This window comes from Cupressus sempervirens, chromosome 1, assembly GCF_028749045.1.
Source record: "Cupressus sempervirens isolate cs-2001-9-10 chromosome 1, ASM2874904v1, whole genome shotgun sequence".
In the NCBI taxonomy this organism is placed as follows: Eukaryota; Viridiplantae; Streptophyta; class Pinopsida; order Cupressales; family Cupressaceae; genus Cupressus; species Cupressus sempervirens.
Window position 1 is genome coordinate 628,335,591 of NC_143118.1, and position 19,732 is coordinate 628,355,322.

The window sequence follows — 19,732 nt, forward strand, 5'->3', positions numbered from 1 at the left end:
TGTGTATGGTTTTCCTCCTCGGGTTGATTTATCACCATCAATGTTCATGAGTTTGATGAATACTATGTTCTAGACTTATCTTGACTACCTTATCCTTGTGTTTCTAGATGATATTTTGGTATATTTGAGGACTACTGGGGAACATGAGGTCTATTTGTGTTAGGTATACAATATCTATGTAACCATCAATTGTATGACAATATATATAAATGTGAGTTCTTTTAGATGGAAGTGAAGTATTTGGATCACATCATCTCTGGAGAGGGTTTTTTTATTGATTATTTGAAGATTCATGCTATTATGGACTGCCCAACACTGACTAGTGTTCCTGAGCTTTATAGTTTTATGGGTTTGATAAGTTAGTACCAATAATTTGTAAAGGTTTTCTATCAATTATTTTATCCTATGAATTCTCTTGAAAGGAAAGAGAATAATCATGTTTTCTCCACACACTATAGTCATCTTTTGAGGCTCTTAAGTGACATTTGACCAATTGACCTATCTTGGTAGTTCTAGATCCTAAAGTTGAGTTCATGGTGTACATTGATACCTCATTGGATGGTTTGAGGGTAGTTATTATGCAAGAGGGATTAGTTATTGTAAATGAGTCCTAGAAGCTCAAAGAACACAAGCTAAACTACCTCATCCATGATTTGGAGTTGATGGTGATTGTCCATATGTTAGTGCAATGGAAACATTTTCTTTTCGGTTCAAGGTTTGAGTTGCATAGCAATCATACTAGCTTTTAGTATATCTTTTTGTAGACAAAGAAAAATATATGAAAACATCATTGGATGGAGTTTTTATGTGAGAGTGATCTTGATTTTAATTAAATGAAGAGGGAGGAATTTTTTTTTCTAGATGCCTTGTGTAAGAGAAGGTATGCAATCTTTCTTTTATCACTAAGTATGGATTTTCATAGACGTATTCTTGAGGCACTACGTAGTGATATGTGGTATTAGGAGTGTAGAGTAGAGATTGATTTTGGATATGCCCTTGTTAGATGGTTTTAAAGTTACTCCTTAGAGTCAAATTGACTTTTATAGGAGCATGAGTGCATTTATGTAGTGGTGTCAGGTGATCTTCAGTTATTGATTTTGTTATAGGCACATAATGCATCATATTCCACACTCTTGATGCATGAAGGCCTTAGATAATTATATATTTGGATAGGGACAATGCATGATGTTTCTAATTTTTTTTCTCAATGTCTTGAGTTCCATAAAGTGAAGGCAGAACATCAACATTTGGTTGGTCATTTACAACCAAATTCCATTTATGAAGGGAAGTGGGATGTTATATCTATTGATTTCATTATTGCATTGCCCATGTCATCACATAATCATCATAAAATTATTTTAACACTAGAAAAGTTGTTCAAGGTGGCTTAATTTTCACCCATGAGAGTTTCTTATATTATTTCTTCAGTAGCAAATGTGTTCTTGGAGATAGTTTAGTTGCATGAGATAACTGGAAATATTATTTTACATGGAGATATTGTGTTTAATTATACATTTTTGATACCTCTCAATATTAATTGGGCATACAACTCAATTTCCTTTAATCTTATTGCCCCAAGTCTGATGATTAGGTAGAGTGGGTCATTCAAGTTCTTAAGGACACATATCACATGTATGTGATGGATCAATACATAAGGTGTGGTGTAGGAGCACCTAGGGTAAGGTAAAGACCTTATATTAATTTTTGTTTGTAAATGGTCTAGCCAACCATTGGGGTAGTAAGGAATAGTTATAAAGTCCCAAGGTGATTTTAGATGGTTTGATTTAGTAGGTTTTGGATTGGGAGTCAAATCTTGTCAATTAGGTCCTGATAGGCAAGATTGCTCAAAAGTTGCTCTAGGTGGCAAAATGTGGAAAAATGCCACAAAAAGGGGAAAAGAGTGTGTAAGGGTGGTCCTTATATGTCTAAGGTCATATTAGAAGGTTGGCAACATATTGACCAAGTTTGAAGAGTTTAGGAGCAAAATTGCAAAAGCTATCAAAAAGTTGCATTGACAACTTTACAATTTTTGCAAAGTTGCTTGACAACTTTTAGGCGTTTTTGGAAAAGCCAAAGAATGGGTAGTTATGGTTTGAACTACATGCCAAAATGGATCATGAAGTATATTTAATAATTTTCCAACTCATTTCCAAGGGTTGGACAGTTGGGTGTACAGACAACACATGTAGCAAGACAATTTTGTGCATTGAAGTATGGGTTTTGAAGTTTGAACAGAGTTTTTGGATTGAATGAACTAATATTTCTGATGGAATAGAAACTTGTAGTCATGTTTTGAATATGTGCCTATCTATTTTGGTTTTAATTTTTTATATGTTAGGGTTTATAAAATTATTTGGTTTCAGTGATCCTGATGTCCAGTTTTGTGGTGCAAGCATGAAAATAGCTATGGCTTGAGTGTCCTTGGTCAAAAAACCATGGCTCTTGGAGACCAAGAAATAGCCTCTGTATATAGTGTAGATAGTTTTTGTGGAGTTTTTGGGAGGCCAAATGCTATTTTTACAAGTGAGCCCTAGGCAAGCAAGTAGGCTTGGCAAGGTGCAAGGAAATGCTTGTAATGGAGTTTTATGATGAACAAACGATTGGCATGGGTCAATCTTGAGTTGGAAATGTAGGAGTAGTGCATGAAGATGGGATAAAAACTCAAAGGAGGAGGTTGGGAAATGGATTTTGATGCTTGTGGTGAAAGAAACTTAAACATTGCCTTAGAAACCCTTAAAAGGAGGGTTTTCTGAATCCGTATTGTACAGACAATATTGGAGCCCAAGACTTGAGAAATATTTAATGTTGGGTCATAGGGAACAAAAACCCAAAATACACAAAGGAGTCTTATTAAGGGTTTTTTTGAGTTATAGTACTTTCCTTGTTTCTAGGAGGGCTAATAGGGGCTCTTAGGGCTACAAGGTCTAACTAGGCAATTTGGTGATTTGTGTGTGGGAAACTTAAAAGAATGGTGCAGAATGATGAGAAATGGGTCAATAACCTTAGTAGGAGGGTTAAACCTTGATTTTGGGTCACTTGGTGCATTTAGTGAAGTTTTGGCAATCTAGGCCAAAGGATGCATATTTGGTGAATTGGGGGAATGACACTAAAACTTGAATTGTTGGGAGAGTTTCTTGGAGAAAGGGGATTGTAGAAGGATCCTCTAGGTTAGGTCTAGGAGATAAAACCATATGTGGGCTAGGAGTATCCTAGGAAGACAAATAAAGCTCTTAGTTGAAGAAGCTCCCCATCAAAGTGGTATTAGAGCCATAAGATTAGGCTTGTGGTGGTATATTGTATCCCACTGAGTCAAGTGGATCTTCCAAGATGGTTACCAATTCAGAGTTGGTAAAGGAGGTTGATGAGAAAAAGAATCACTTAGAAGAGAAGATTAGGGTTCTAGATGAGGCCCTATAAGAGATGAAAGAGAAGTTAAAAGAGGGAGATGAAGACTTTAGCAAGAGTAAAGAAAAGTTGAGTTTGGAGGATGAGATACTTAAACTAGATCCTCCACTTGGTGAGTAGGAACCATTCCTCAAGGCCATCTAGGAATTTGGAGGGAATAGCCTAGAGAATGTTTCCATATTCCATCGTAAGATGGATGCAGAGGTAATCCTAGAATGGTTTGAGACTATTGAGAACTACTTTGAGTGTGAAGGGATGAAAAAGGCTCAAAAGGGGAGGTTTGCAAAGTCTAGGTTGAAAGGTCAAGCTTTGACATGGTGGAAGTTGGTGCAAGAGGAAATAAAGAGTGAAGGGAAGAAGCCTATAGCTAATTGGAAAGCTATGGTGGAAAGGATCGAGGAAACATACCTACCAAAATATTATGAAATTTAGATCCACAAGCAAAGGCATAATCTTAGGTAGAAAGATCTTGATGTGGCTACCAATACTAAGAAGTTTTAGAAGTTGGCTCTAAGATCAAGGGTGTAAGAAGTAGAGAGCATCAAGGTGGCTAGATACCTAAATGGCCTCAAATGGTCCATCTAAGATGAGTTGATCTTGTTTAGCCTCACCACTCTACAAAGATATTTTCAAATGGCAAGAAAGGTGGAAGAAAAATTGAGGAAGAAAGGGGAATCAAGTTCCAAGAAGAGGGGTAGAGGTAAAGACTTTAGAGGTGGCTCAAGAGGAGGCTCTAGTGGCAGGAACAATGAGCAAAAAAGATATGGAAACTCTGAGTGGAATGAATAGTCCAGTGAGACCAATAAAATGGGAGGCTCTAGTAGAGGTAGAGGGTCCAACAATGTAGGCAGAGGAAGATATGGAAACAATAGTAGAGGTTCACACTTGAGTAACATGAAGTGCTATAACTATAGCAAGTTGGGACACCCTACTTACATATGTCTAGAGAAGGTGCCATCTTCTTATGGGGAAAAGAAAATCACATATGTCCAAGAAGAAGATAATCAAAAGGAAAGATAAGTGGACCTTGATGTTGAGAAAGGGAAGATCCTAATTTTGAGGAGAGTATTGGTTAAGGAGCTAGTCAAAGATGATTCAAAGTAGAGAAGAACATTGTTTATAACTACATGCAAAATATTGGGCAAGGTATGCAAGGTGAATATATATTCAGGGTCTTCTGATAATGTCTTGTTAGGGGAGGAAGTACAAAAGCTTAGTTTGACCAAGATTCCACATGTGTGTCCCTATAGGGTGACTTGGTTGAATAAGGGGCAAAATATCCTAGTAAATGAACAAGTGTGGGAAGACATCGCCATTGGCAAGTATTAGGACAAGATCTTGTGTGATGTGCTTCCCATGGATGCTTGTCACCTATTATTGGGAAGACCTTGGTAGTATGATAGGGAGGCAGTGCATCATGAGAAGAACAAGTATTCTTTCAAGAAGGATGGAGTCACTTATAAGATCCAATCTATAGTGGAAGAAGACAAAGTAGAGAAGTCTACTACTAAAGCATTTCTCATGAGTGGTAAAGAGTTCCTGAAGGGTTTAAAGGAGGGTGAAGGAGTAGGATATGCCATTATGTTAAGATCTAAGGAGGAGAAGACATCTTCATCTACACCTATACCTGCAAAAGTGCAAGAGTCATTGGATCAGTTCAAAGATATCATCTGTGATGGAGCACCACCAATCGTACACCTAAGAGGGCCATAAGTCATCAAATTGACTTCATACTAGGAGCATTACTACCAAACAAGGCTGCATAGAAGATGACTCCATAGTAGAACAAGGAGATTGCAAGGCAAGTTCAAGAGCTACTTGATCAGGGGTTGATTAGGAAGACCATTGGTCCATGTGTTGTACCAGTGGTCTTAGCACCCAAAAAGGAAGGTAAGTGGAGAATGTGTACTAGTTGTAGGGAAATTAATAAAATCACAATTAGGTATAAGTTTCCCATTCCTAGGATAGAAGACTTGATTGTCTCTCTAGGTGGAGCTAGGTACTTCTCCAAAATTGATCTCAAAATTGGTTACTATTAGATTAGGATGAAAGAAGGGGATAAATGGAAGTCTACATTTAAGACTACTAAGGGGCTCTATGAGTGGTTGGTAATGCCATTTGGCCTTACCAATGCACCAAGTACCTTCATGAGATTCATAAATGAGGTCTTGAAAGACTACATAGGGGTATTTGTTGTAGTATACCGAGATGACATCCTCATCTTCAGTATGACCAAGAAGGAACATATGAAATACCTAGAATTGGTGTTAAGGAAGCCAACATGAGAAGTTGACAGTAAACATAGAAAGAAGTGAGTTCATGAAAGAGGAACTAGTGTATTTGGGCTTTGTAGTATCTCAAGGAAGTCTTAAGATGGACAAAGATAAGGTATAGGCTATTTTGAGTTGGCCTACACCTAGCTCTGTTACTGAGGTCAAGAGTTTTCATGGATTAGTACAATTTTATAGGAAGTTTGTAAGAAGGTTTAGTGAGATTTGTGCACTATGATGGATACAATTAAAGAAGGCATGAAAACTAAATTCATGTGGACCAAGTCTACAAACTAGAGTTTTGAGAAATTGAAGAAAGAGGTAGCAACCCAACCTATCTTGGCTCTACCTAGTTTTGGGAGACCATTTTTGGTGGAGTGTGATGTTAGCATCATAACAATTGGGGTAGTTTTGAGCCAGGAGGGTAGACCAGTAGAATTTTTTAGTGAGACGCTTAATGAAGCCAAGATAAGGTACTCAACATATGACCTAGAGCTCTATGCACTTGTCTAAGCCCTCAAGAAGTGGAAGCATTTATTTTTTGCCTAAGGAGTTTGTTGTCTTAATAGAAAACCAAGCTTTGAGTTTCATAAACTCACAAGAGAAGCTAAGTTTGAGACACATAAAATGGATGGAGTTCTTGTAGTCCTAAACTTTCACTATCAAGCATAAGAAGGGGACAAACAATAAGGTGGCAGATGCTTTGAGCAGGAGATTGCTGAAAGTGCAAGAAGTGAAGTTGTAGAGCATTGGCTTGGATGGATTCAAAGATATATATGAGGAGGACACTAATTTCTCAGAGGCTTACAAGGTATTTACTTATTTTTCTAATCATTTCCATAGTGATTTTGGTGAACACACCTTGCAAAATGGACTGTTGTTCAAAGGTCAATAGTTGTGCATCCCAAAGAGATCCAACACAAACATTGCCTTGGAAACCCTTAAAAGGAGGGTTTTCTAAATTCATAATGTACAGACAATACTAGAGCCCAAGACTTAAAAAATATTCAAGGTTGAGTCATAGGGAAAAAAAAGTCCAAAATATACCAAGGGGTCTTATTAAGGGTTTTTGTGAGTTATAGCAGTTTCCTTGTTTCTAGGAGGACTAATAGGGGCTCTTTGAGTTACAAGGTCTAACTAGGTAATTTGGTGATTTGTGTGTGGAAAACTTAAAATAATGGTTGAGAATGATGTGAAATGGGTTAAGAACCTTAGTAGGAGGGCTCAACCTTGATTTTGGGTCACTTGGTGCATTTAGTGAAGTGTTGGAAATGTGGGCCAAAGAATGCATATCTGGTGAATTGGGGGAATGCCACTGAAACTTGAATTATTGGGAGAGTTTCTTGGAGAAAGGGGATTGTAGAGGGATCCTCTAGGTTAGGGTTAGGAGAGAAAACCCTAAATGGGCTAGGAGTAGCCTAGGAAGAGCAAGAAAGCTCTTAGTTAAAGAAGCTCCCCATCAAGTGGAATGATTATTTGTAACTCATTGAGTTTTCTTGTAATAATGGGTACCATGGTTCTCTTACCATATCACCTTTCCAAGGCTTGTATGATCATCTATATTATACACATTTGAGTTAGAATTAGTAAGAGGATTGAGTGTTTTTGGGTCCTAAGATGCTTCAAGATATAGAACAATAGGTTGTTCACATTAGAGAACATTTTGTTACTTCTTGTTGAGCTATCATTTTGCATGATGTTTAACGTCAGGAATCCTTTTGAACTCCTCTCTTAAAAAGTTAATTTGAGATCAACTCCAAGGTTGTGGGTGATCTTGCAACCTACTAGAATTAGCTTAGTTGAAGATAAATGTATTTGTTCATAGGGAGGCCTTTGTTGGTTCAAACAATTCAGATAAGATGTAGAGTTTGCTTGCTATTTCAAAAGAATAAAACACACAAAAATAAATATATTTTTGTAATTTTCTATTTTTTAATGAATGAAATCTAACAATTCAACTATATGAATTCCTAAATTAACCAAGTGTTTGTAAAAGCAAATAACAAAGATAGGGTAGCAAGAAGTTTAAGAAAATAATGTGAAAAGTAAAATCCTAACTGACATAAGCCACATAAACAACGTATCTACAATTTAAGCCTTTGAAAAAATTGATAGGTAACCAATGAAAATAGGAGTAGCACTTCCTTAGTTCCACTGATGCAATCTTCGATGGGAATTTAGTAACTGTAAGATGTTTCACTTTTTATAAAATCACAAGGCCACGAAAAGTGTGCTCATGCAAGACAAAAAGCTATTCAAGAACAATATGGTGATCTCTTCTCAAACTAAGTATGCTAGTAGAATTTTTAGACCCATAGAAAACACTATAATTAAAAGATCACACAACCAAAACAATGCAATAAAACTATTGGCTCAATTACACTTCATGAAGATACATTCACAAAATATAACACACTTAGGCAAGAATCACTACACTCCAAATGTGAGAATGAATAGTATATATTATTACATCAAAATAATGGCAACATGGAATACATATTACATTCCTAACTTATAGGAAATCATCTCCTCAATTTGTGTTGAAAGTGAGAGATCTCTTTATGCAAATATATGCTTCTAAACTAATAAAGCAAATATATTTATGTACAAATTGACTCTCTAATAGGTGCTAAATAGGAATCCATCCTTATTTATATCATTTAATGGATGCATGAGCCTTTACATCTCTTAAAAAAAAAACACGAGAAAATAAGAAGAAGAAAGCCATTAGATGATGTAGGAGTCTCTGATGGTGCCAAACATAGAAGCTCAACCTTCTCTGGATGTTTATAGGAGTTAAACTGTTGTTAGAATGCATTTCTAGTGCATGGAAAGCTCTAAATTTGTAATTGGAAATTAACTATCATTGCACCTATGAATTCTTCAAAAACTTCCGATGCACCTCGAAAGCTATGCACCTGGTGCACCTGCGCACCTTGGAAGCTCAATTTGCCAAAAAATCAGAGTTCTCAGTTTTGAAAACAGTTTTTGAGTTTTTATTAGATGAGGTTCAGGATCAATTTTTGTGTACTTAATTTGCCCCTTTTTCATTATTTATACCCTCTTTATAGCCAAACACTTTTCATAAGAAGTGCACCTCGGAAGCTTGGAAGCTCAATTCGCCAAAAAATCAAAGTTCTCTGTTTTGAAAATGGTTTCTAGGTTTTTCTCAAATGAGGTCTAGGATCACATTTTTTGTACTTACTTTTCCCCTTTTTGATGATTTATACCCTCTTTATAGCCAAACACTTTCATAAGAAGTGCACCTTGGAAGCTTGTAAGCTCAATTTGTCAAAAAATCAAAGTTCCATGTTTTGGAAATGGTTTTTGGGTTTTTCTCATATGAGGTGTGGGATCACTTTTTGTGTACTTAATTTTCCCCTTTTTTATGATTTATACCCTCTTTATAGCCAAACACTTTCATAAGAAGTGCACCTCAGAAGCTCGGAAGCTTAATTCGCCAAAAAATCAAAGTTCTCTATTTTGAAAATGATTTTTGAGTTTTTCTCAGATGAGGTTTGGGATCACTTTTATGTACTTACTTTGCCCACTTTTGATGATTTTTACCCCCTTTATAGCTAAAAACTTTCATAAGAAGTGCACCTCAGAAGCTTGGAAGCTCGAATTTTTTTTTTGAACCTGTAAAAATATTTAGAATTTTGAAATTGCAAGTTCTCTTCTTCTATTCTGAATGTTAAGGGGCCCTCCTTCTAGTACCACTTCTGTTTCTTCTTCTACCTTGAATTCCAAGGCACCTATGTTGAATCTTATCATTAATAGTTGCATAAGATGAGGAACTTGTTCTAGTTCATGTGTTTGACCTTTCTATCTTTGACTCTCTAGTTGCCCAATCCTTCTAGGCCAGAGACTAGGTGATCAAGATTATCTAGAATGATCAAATGTTTGAAACTTTTCCATTTCTTTTTAACAAGATTTTCTAGGTCTTTTTAATTGGCTTTTTTTGAAGGTCTTCTGCTCAAAATTTTAAGTTGAAACTTTCATTTGTCCCTAAAATTGGGTAGCTGAAGGCTCACTATTTTAGGGATTGAAATGAAATTTTTAGTTCTTCTTTCCAATGGTGTAAACTATTTTGAATTCTGAGCTCTAGGTCAAAAGTTATGACCCTGACAAGTTAAGGACGTATTTTTATCTACATAAAGGAGAAAACATTAATTAGCTCATGTTATAAGACCCAAATGAGGAATCCATAGGACTTAGACTAACAAAATTGGGTCAAATCTAGTCAAAATAGATAATTTTCCCCCAATATGCTAGTTTTTTGTGCACTAAAAATCACCCTTTAACAATCAAATTCTCCAGTTTTGACCTCTGGGTTTTTGAGTTAGAGGACTAAGGCTTGACCCAGACTCCAAATGGAGTTCCCAAAATGACCTAGGTCTCAAACCAGGGGTTTGGGAAACAAAATTTTTTTACTAGGGTGTCTCCATTTCAAGGAGAAATGGGGCATGCATTGTGAAACCACAACAAATATCCCCAACAAAAAGGAAGAAATGACAAAGGAATTTCTTCATCAATAAGCATCCTTCTAACCTGTTTCAAATGATAACTAAATCTCAAACACTTCAAACAACTTTCAAGTTCTTTGATAGTCAAAATTTTAGAATCTCGAATCTATCAAAAGTTTTCGACAGCATGGAAACAATCTTTCACCCCTTCCGGTCCATTCATTGAGAATATTCATGAAAGTTATTTATCAATCCCTTGTTTGACTAGATGAGAAAATTAGTTATGAGGGATCTTAATGGGTTATCACTTTTTAAATTAAAGTCCTAGGTAATCTTCTAAATACTTGCTTCACGTAGCTCATAATGTCACCATTTGATTCTTTGATGAAGCAATTGTTTTGATATTAGATAGCAATTTGGAGTGCATATCCTTATAGCCAGATTACCTTTCTCAGATTTTGTAGAATCTTTCACTGTTAACACTTCTTAGGATCACTAGAATAATTATGTTGATGCCCATAGGATTGAACATCACTTACTAGTTGTTAACCATGTATTTTTATGTGTTCGTCCATAGAAGAGCCCTATGTATTATGGAAAGCCTCTAAGATAGCCAAGTTTTATTGGACCTCCTGAGATCTTTAAGAGGAATGGTTGTGTTTCTTATCATTTGAATTTTCTAGCTATCTGATCACACATACATGATGTTTTTCATGTTTTTTATTTAGATGGTATATTCCTAATGTGACCCATGTTCTTGATTGGATTCATTTATAGGTAAAGGATAGACAAATTTCTTTTGATCCTATCCACATTCTTCAACATAAAATTTTGACCCTCTAGGGTAGAGAAATATAGAAGGTAAGAGTGCAATGATACCCAAATGATAAGAATCCTTCTACGTGGGAGGATATTTCATGGTTGAGAATTTTGTACAGTTATCTTTTGTAGGCTTCCAGAAATAAGGCTATGCCGAGTGGGGGAGGATGTAGTGCCTCTTGTATTTTCATTCTATTTCCATGATTATGTTGATCCAAGATATACTCTTATTTTTTATATATGATTATTTGAAAGATAGAATACGTCGATGACAATTATTATTTTGGTTGTAATTGTCTTGGATATGATTTTTTTGGTTGTATTCTTATCACCCCTAATTGACTCTATCATACAATACAAAACTAAACTACTATTTATAATGAACTTGTGGTAGAAACATTCCAATCCATGAAAATATATAAGTTCACAACACTCTCAGGTGTAGGCCACTCCAAGATTACCTTGACTTTCTTAGCATCCATCTTAAAACTGTCTACTAAGATGACAAAACAAAAATATACTATTTCCTCTTTCATTAAGGAATACTTATATATGTTAATCATTAATTTTTCCTCTTTCAATTTTTGTAACACTTGCCTTAAGTACAACAAATGATCTTCCTAAATCTTACTGAATATTAGAATATTGTCCAAATAGACAATCACAAACTTACCCAAAAATTTCTTCAAAAATTCATTCATCAATCTCATAAAAGTGCTAGGTACATTATTCAAACCAAAATGCATAACCAACCACTCATACAAACCTTCATTTGTCTTAAAACTAGGCTTGCATTTTGATTCTGATGTAATGATAGCCATTATTCAAATCAATCCTGGTAAAATATCTTGCTTCACTTTATCATACATTATTGGTAAAGGAAACTTGTACTTCACTGTAGTCATATTGATAGCTTTGGAGTCATTTAGATACACCATTCTCCATTCTTTTTAGGTTCTAACACAATAGGTACTACACAAGTTTTTCTCTAGTCAAACCTATCTACAATAATCCTTAACTTGTGTCTTCAATTCTTCATTCTCTATAGCTATCAACCAATGTGGTGATTTATTTGGAAAACCAGCTCCTGATATCAAATCCATGTTATGGTTAATACTTCTAATTGGAGGTAACCTATTAGTTACATTGTCTATAATGATATCTTGAAGATCTGACAACATTTCCTTATAAATTTTTGGTGGTTGTTCATTTTCAAATTTTCTATGAGTCAAAGAAAAGCACATACTCTCCTTCTTAAAATTCTATATGGATTTATCTTTTTCAAGTAAACAAACTCTAACAGTAGTGAAATTATCACCTTTAGACTCTTCTATCAAAGGAAACAAAACTTGTCCTTTCCCATTATCCATAATAGTATACCAATTCAATTTATTATCATGCAAAGCTTGTCTATTATATTTCAAAGGTCTACCTAATATAATGTGATATCAATCCATAAGCATAATATCCCAAAAGACTTCATCATAGTATATCCCAAATTTGAGTCTCAGAAGGCATCCTTGATCCAAGAAATCTAATAAGGCTTAGAGTGGTTCATCCTTTGTAACTACAACTTTGTAGCCATTTGCTTGGATGCCAAATTATTTGAAATACCACTATCAATGATCACTTACAATATTTTCTTAAAACCTTACATACAGTATTGAATAGGTGTTTATTCAATATATAATCCTCAAGAACATCTTCATTCCACAAGGTTCTTTCCTTCTTCTGGCCCATTCAATGAATTGGGTTAATCTTCCTGCACCAATGCATTTCTTCTATTGCTACCGAATTTTTTATTTTAATTAGGAAATTCAAATGCTCAGAGGCCTCCTTCTCTAAACTTGAAACAAGTTCTCTTAACCAAGTCTTTATGGTTGCCACCCCTTAAATAACTTCCATAAATTCCTCTTCAATAATTTCCTCTACCTTTATGATAACTATTTTTCTTCCATTCTAATTTTCCTTTGTCCTGGTTAGGCTTACTCTAGTTGGAATAAGATATGTTATTCTCACCATAAGATCTACCTCTTCCTATAGGGAATCTTCCACCTCTACCCTGCTACCTCTCCTTATGCCTCTTTTTCAAAAAAAAAACTTCCTTCAATTTAAATTGATATGCTTCCTCAATACTATTTGTCTTGACCAAGCTGACCTTAATCCATTTAGGGATCTAAAAACTCTTTCTACTTCATCATCAATGTGTCCTAACATCATATCCAACTTGTAGAATTCTTTAGTGGATTCCTACACAGACATTTCCTTTTGCTTCAAATTCTATGATTTCTTTAACAAGATAACTTGATAATAACCAAGAAGGAATTTGTTAATCCTAAGGAATCAGATTATCAAGAGGGTGGGTGAATCAGTAATCCACCCAATAATCTACTTTTCAACCTTTAAAAATTTATATCAAGAATGACTTAATAGTTGTACATAAAAGCATTTAACACTTAAGAATATCCCAAGATTGACAAAATTATTTTGCTATCGTAGAAGCCCAACTTGGGTGAAAATCATGGTGGGGATTAGTACCCACAAATTGTGCACTTTTTTGAAGTATGCCCTATAAGGAACTTAAAATTGTGAGGAGTTATAAAGACAATGTAAGTGCCACCTTGTTAGGGGATTTACCTTTATCTCTATTAAGAGATTTAAAGTACCTCAATGTTAATGATATTACAATAAAGGACTTGTCAGAATCCACTCAATTGAGGGATTTTGACTATTGTAACTATTAGGGAACAATAAAAAGGATAATTTCTATGATATCACTACCTCTTCTTGATTAGATACACTACTCAAACACACTTCACAACACACTCAACTCTAACATGGTTGGATCACACTTTACACCCTTTACTATACTTTCTCAACCACGATCAACAACAACCAACTATTGAGCATTTACCAATATATATTGGACATTGAAGTTCACCAACTTAATCAAGCCCTAGATATATTATTGATATGTAATTTAAATTTCCCACTTAGATCCGATGTGCCATGGGATAAATCTTAAATGATGAAACAAATTTATAAGACCACATCAACATGAATTTCATAGAATTCTATGCTAAGAGGTCAAACACATTTTGACCAAGCACTTTCTTCCTCTAGAATTTTCTCCACATGTTATCATTAAATAATGTGATGCTAGATCATCACCTCTAGTCATGAATCCATGTCACTATATCATGACTAAGTGGATTGATCATACTAAAACCTCAATACTAATTACTGAGCATTGATCTATTGACTGTCATATAAGAACTCATTACTCTTTAACATGTTTAATAACTCTATCATTACTTCACCAATCACCTATCCATTCTTTCACAACTTCACTAATCATACTAATGAGTTGTAGTCATAATTGTCCCATCTTGACTATCTTCTTTGAATCATACTAAGATCACTCCACTTCACTCACCATAGATTTCAAAAACTAATAAAATCACCTATCACTTATCAGTAATTATTCTAGCAATTGTACTGTCAATTCACCCGATCATCCATTTATTCATGTCAATAGTAGTGGTCATAATATGGAGCTTCAGAGACATCCTCAATTCTCTCTTAATGATCACAACCACTAAAACTTATTTCAGCTTTTTTCTCATCATATTTATGCTAGGCAACATACTAGGAACACTAGGTCAATAGTTGACATCAATGACAACCCAATAACTAATAATCATTCAATCAATTCTAAACCATGACATTACTATCATCACAAGCCATCACAACATCAGTTATGCCAATAATATCTCACTTTGGTATTGATGGAAACATATTCTTGCTTTGTGCACAAACATGTTCATCAAGAAGCAACACTAAGGAAAAAAATGGTTCCACTTCTATCTTTCACCACTTCTTTAGTACATTTCTTCTCATCATTTTTCTATATATAGTTCTTCCCCTTTCATTAGCACATTCTCTCCTTCTTTGACAATAATGCTAAATTTTCCAATACACACCTATTGTCTATTCTACAAATTCTAGCTTACCAATACTTATTACAACTATGCCCTTAAGGAGTAACCTCTAAACATTAATTCAAAGCGTGAAGATAACAAATGAATAAATTTGAATTGATGCAAATTAATCTTCTTCTAATTCAAGTTATGTAGGGGAATGACCCCCAATCTACTTCTTAAACACTCAAATGTATCCTCAAGCAATGGTTTTGTGAACATGTCCTCTACCCATCCCTTAGTTGGCACATCTCCATGTTAGCCCCAACTGATAATGTAATAGGTAATGCTATGAATGTATATGAAAGAGTCACATTAGTTTTTATATTGTCATTGATGTCAAATTCTTAGTTGGATAGATATTATGCTAACTCAGTAAAATGTTATATCATTTGTTTGATGAAGAAGATTTGAAGAAAGTATGATAAAGAAATAATCAATAAGTATGATATTCAATGGGTACTTGAATGAGTTGGACAATGATAATGTAATATTGGTTTTATTATTTTATAATCAGACATTGCTGCAATGTAACGAAGAACACAAGCTTAACCAGGTGACAACGTTAATGAAGGGAGACTATTCAACTAGTTACTACAATGTTTGTGAGTGATGTGCAAAGCAAAAGAGGAACACAATATTGCCCAAGTGAGTCTAGTAACGACTGAGCTCTATTTGATATGAGTAATTTTATGTTTATAGAGTAACATCTAGAAGAACAAGTTTGGAATTGGGATCTAAGGTTGACTTTACATGGAAATTTGGAAAGTTCAAGATGGTTTAAGGAACCAATAAAAGTTTGTTACAAGATCAATGGTTGGTAATATTCAATAAGGATATGATGATGGAGATTGGAAAAGGATAAGAATGAACACAAAGGTCTATGAAAGTTATATTTTTTTGAGTCTCTAGATTCATTATATGGAGTTTGAGTTTGTAAATTTGGCATGAACCTAAGATCGATGGTTGTGATTAAGAGGCAATAGATGGAAGAATTTGGAAGCTTAGAGATGACTATTTAACGAGGAGATCAAGAAAGTTTTTGGTTTTTGGTTTTTTTATGCTATTGATTATACTGATCATGTTGCTTATGTTTTTGATATTGCTGTGAATGCAAAGTATTGAAAAGAAGAAAAGAGAAAGGTGAATTGAGTAGAATAGAGGGAAGAGAGAAGAAGATTTGGTAGAAGTGAAGTTATGAATCAACTGAGTGAGACATCAAATAGAGACACAAACTAGATTAGAGATTTGAACAAGAAAAGGTAGTTTCTATTCTTAATAGGTCATTTCTACTATTAGTTTCTAATCATTATAGCATAAAATCTTGGAAAATTGAGTGGACCTAACAAGTCTATGAAATCATATATGATAAAATCAATTATTGGTGTTTGCAAGTCCTTTAGAGTAGACCATTCTTTAGTTGACATCAATGAATGATAAGTTATAGATGATCTTTTGATGAAATCCTCTAACAAGGTCACATTAACAATGTGTATGTAACATTTAACAAAGTTGGATCCTAGAAGAGATCACTTTAGAAGAGTGAATATTTTTGGGTTGTCAGTCCTAGGTGTTTTTCCCTTCATAGGGTTTCCACATTAAAATCATGGTGCCAGATGTGTGAATGTTATTTGTGTTGCAAGTTATTTTACATGTTTATACAATTATTCACAACATGGTACCAACTAATTAATCACAAGGTAATAAATAAGTTATTTTATTGAAACTTGTTAATGAAAAGAATAATAAGATAACAATGTGGAATAAAGTGATTGAAAGAGTTAAATGATAAGTTGAATGATTACACCAAGTGATTGTTATTAAAGCTTATGAAGTTTTATTAGTACTAAAATTATTTGAAGGGACTATATGATAATTAGACATAGCTGATTCACCCCCCCAGTTATCTAACAATTGGTATAAAAGCCCAATGCTTGGAGAAATAAGTTTAAAGGAACTTAAGATAAAGATTGAATATGTATAAGAGAGAGGTACCAAAGCTAAACAAAGAGAACCTTTCCTCATGGTAAGACATAATGAAGCTACATATTTTTGGAATTGGAGATAAAATCACACATTGGTTGAAACATAATTATGTTACCCCTACAGGTCCTCTAACTATGGAAAAAATGAATGAGAAGATGCACCACAATAGTCTGATGATTGAGATTGCATCTGATCTCAATAATGCCAAGTTTAATGATATTAAGAACTATACTAATGTTGAACGGATGTGGGATAAACTAAAACTTGTACATGGGGTAAATGCAAATGTGCTTAGAGATAAATCTAAAAGCTTGAGAGGCAAGTATGGTGACATGAGAATGAAAGAAGGTGAGAATGTTGCACAATATATAAACCAAATCAAAGAAGTGGTTAGTGCAATTAGAGCTATTGGATGAACAATCCTTGATTTTGAAATTATAAGTAAAGTTCTTAATGATATTCTAACCATTTATGCTATTAATATTTTTGAAATTCAAGAAGTAAGTGAAATGCCTGGTAATGATCTAACACTTAATGGTATAGTTGGTTAGTTGACTACATATGAGTTGAGTAATTATGACAATAGTATGGTTACTATGGGAAATACATCTAAGTCTTCACTAACCATCAATAATTCAAAGAAAGAGAAGAAAAGTGTTAGTGAACAGATTGTCCCTTGAGGAAATACATGTAAATCCGACCTTGAATGCCCAGGTGGAAGGACAAGCTAACACCAATAGTTGGATAGGTTATCATGGGGTTGATAACCTTCCTCTAAATTTTACTAGGTATAGCTCCCCATATGAAATATTCAATGAATCAAATGTGAATGCTTTTACCAGAAAGCATAAAAGGATATCAAACATCTACTTGTAAATACAGCGTAGGTGTGTAAACTTATATTACTGCATAGAAAGAAAGCAAAGAACAACAAGTGACATAAAGTTCATTTGCTGAACATTGCATTGTGTAATGAATGCAATGAAATAAAATATATCTTCCATTCTCTTGAGAGAAATAAAACTCAGAGCCTTTAAAGATGTTTGAACTGATGATGTAACAAGAAAACAACGATATTGAAATGTAATTAAGAGAAAACTGAAAATGACACAAAGTTCATAATCAGTGGAAGGAAAATACACCATAATCAAAGTTTAGATGTACTTAACCCTCAGTCTCCCTTCCCTGATAGCAAAAGATCACAAAATATCTTGTGCACATTACAACCAAACCGCTATTTCAAGAAAGGCAGAAACTCCTTTCACAATATTACATTAACCATCAAAATCCTATTTCTATCTCAGGCACACAGTTCTAAAAAAGAAAAGAAGCAAAAAGCCCATGCTTTGCCTCTCACAGCCTCTCAAGAAAAATAGAACAGTTTTGCAGAATCTCCTGCCCTTTTGGAGCACAAAGTCTACAGTCAGAAGCCGAAAGAATGGAACCCCCTTGCCCTTTGCTATTCTGATAATAAATAAACATCAGTAGGTGGTATTCGTTTCATGTAACCGAATCTTGAAAATTTATATTATTTTTAAATCATTCTCATGGAAACTTTTCAATTTTCCCTCCACTGTTTTGTTAACTCCTCAACTTTTATTTTTGCAAGATTAACTCATCTTTGGTTATCAAAACTGATTCTTGGAACTGCCCTGTTTTACTATCAGATTGTCATTGGCTTTTTCTATATTTATAAGATTTTTAAGTATCATTCCCCACTAATGATGATATAATGTTTATAAAACATTATAACATCATTTGCTTCTCTTAAGTTTTTATCCACGACACCTGTCACTATGCATCATTGGGCAACCTTTGAATGGGAATTGTTAAGTCATATTACTTGCTGCACTTGAAGTGTTTCTTCAAAATGAATCATCAAATCATTCAATACACCATTGGTGTGTTCGTTGTCCTTCATTATGTTCACATGAGTCGGCTTATACCTGCACATGATCCTCTCATAGAATGTGGCTTTCTTCATTATGCTCGGGTGAGCACACAAGGGACATGTTCTTTATTTTGTTTTATGAATCTAAAGCCAACGATTTTGACTCTTGGCTGGAGTTGACATAAAGAATGTTATCCCTGATGGAATACTACTCACGGCCATGTGCTCAAACATATCTTCCAACAGTACACCCGAATTCATCTCCATGCCTTCATAATATCTTTCCCTTATAACGAGGCATGCCCTTGAAAAGGACTTCCTTTCTTCAGCGAGAGACTATGATTGCAGCTTTGAACCATTTGAACTAAGCATTGAATACTTGACCAATCAAGGTCAGCAAAACAATTCATATGCTTACAAGATCATGCCAAAAATGTGTTTGGTGATGGAATAAATGTATAATTATGCATAGCTCAACTTGAGGGAGAATGATCTTTATTCTGTCAGGCTTCATAACAATTAGGTTGATCACTCAAATATCAACAGGATTGCCATGGATGTAAATTTGAAAACTGTCCCTCAAACCCAACTTGAGAGTTTTGTTAAAACTCAACCGCCTAATGCACATCTTCCTTTCGCATGATGATTGGTGTCATTATCAATTAAATTCGAATGAAAACCGTTTTGCACCCTGCAATCACTTCACATTCCTATCTATCTTAAGCAGTTGCACTCAAATAAAATCTATGCAATGCACATGAATTCGGGATTCTGAGTCGTCACTTGCAGGATTCTATTTTAGTGAAGTCGAGTTGATTTTCAATTCAAATGTGGCCTCCAAAATATGTTGCCATGTTATGGATATAATTGCCAATTTTCTATCAATTCTAATGACAGATGTCTACCTCTCTGCGG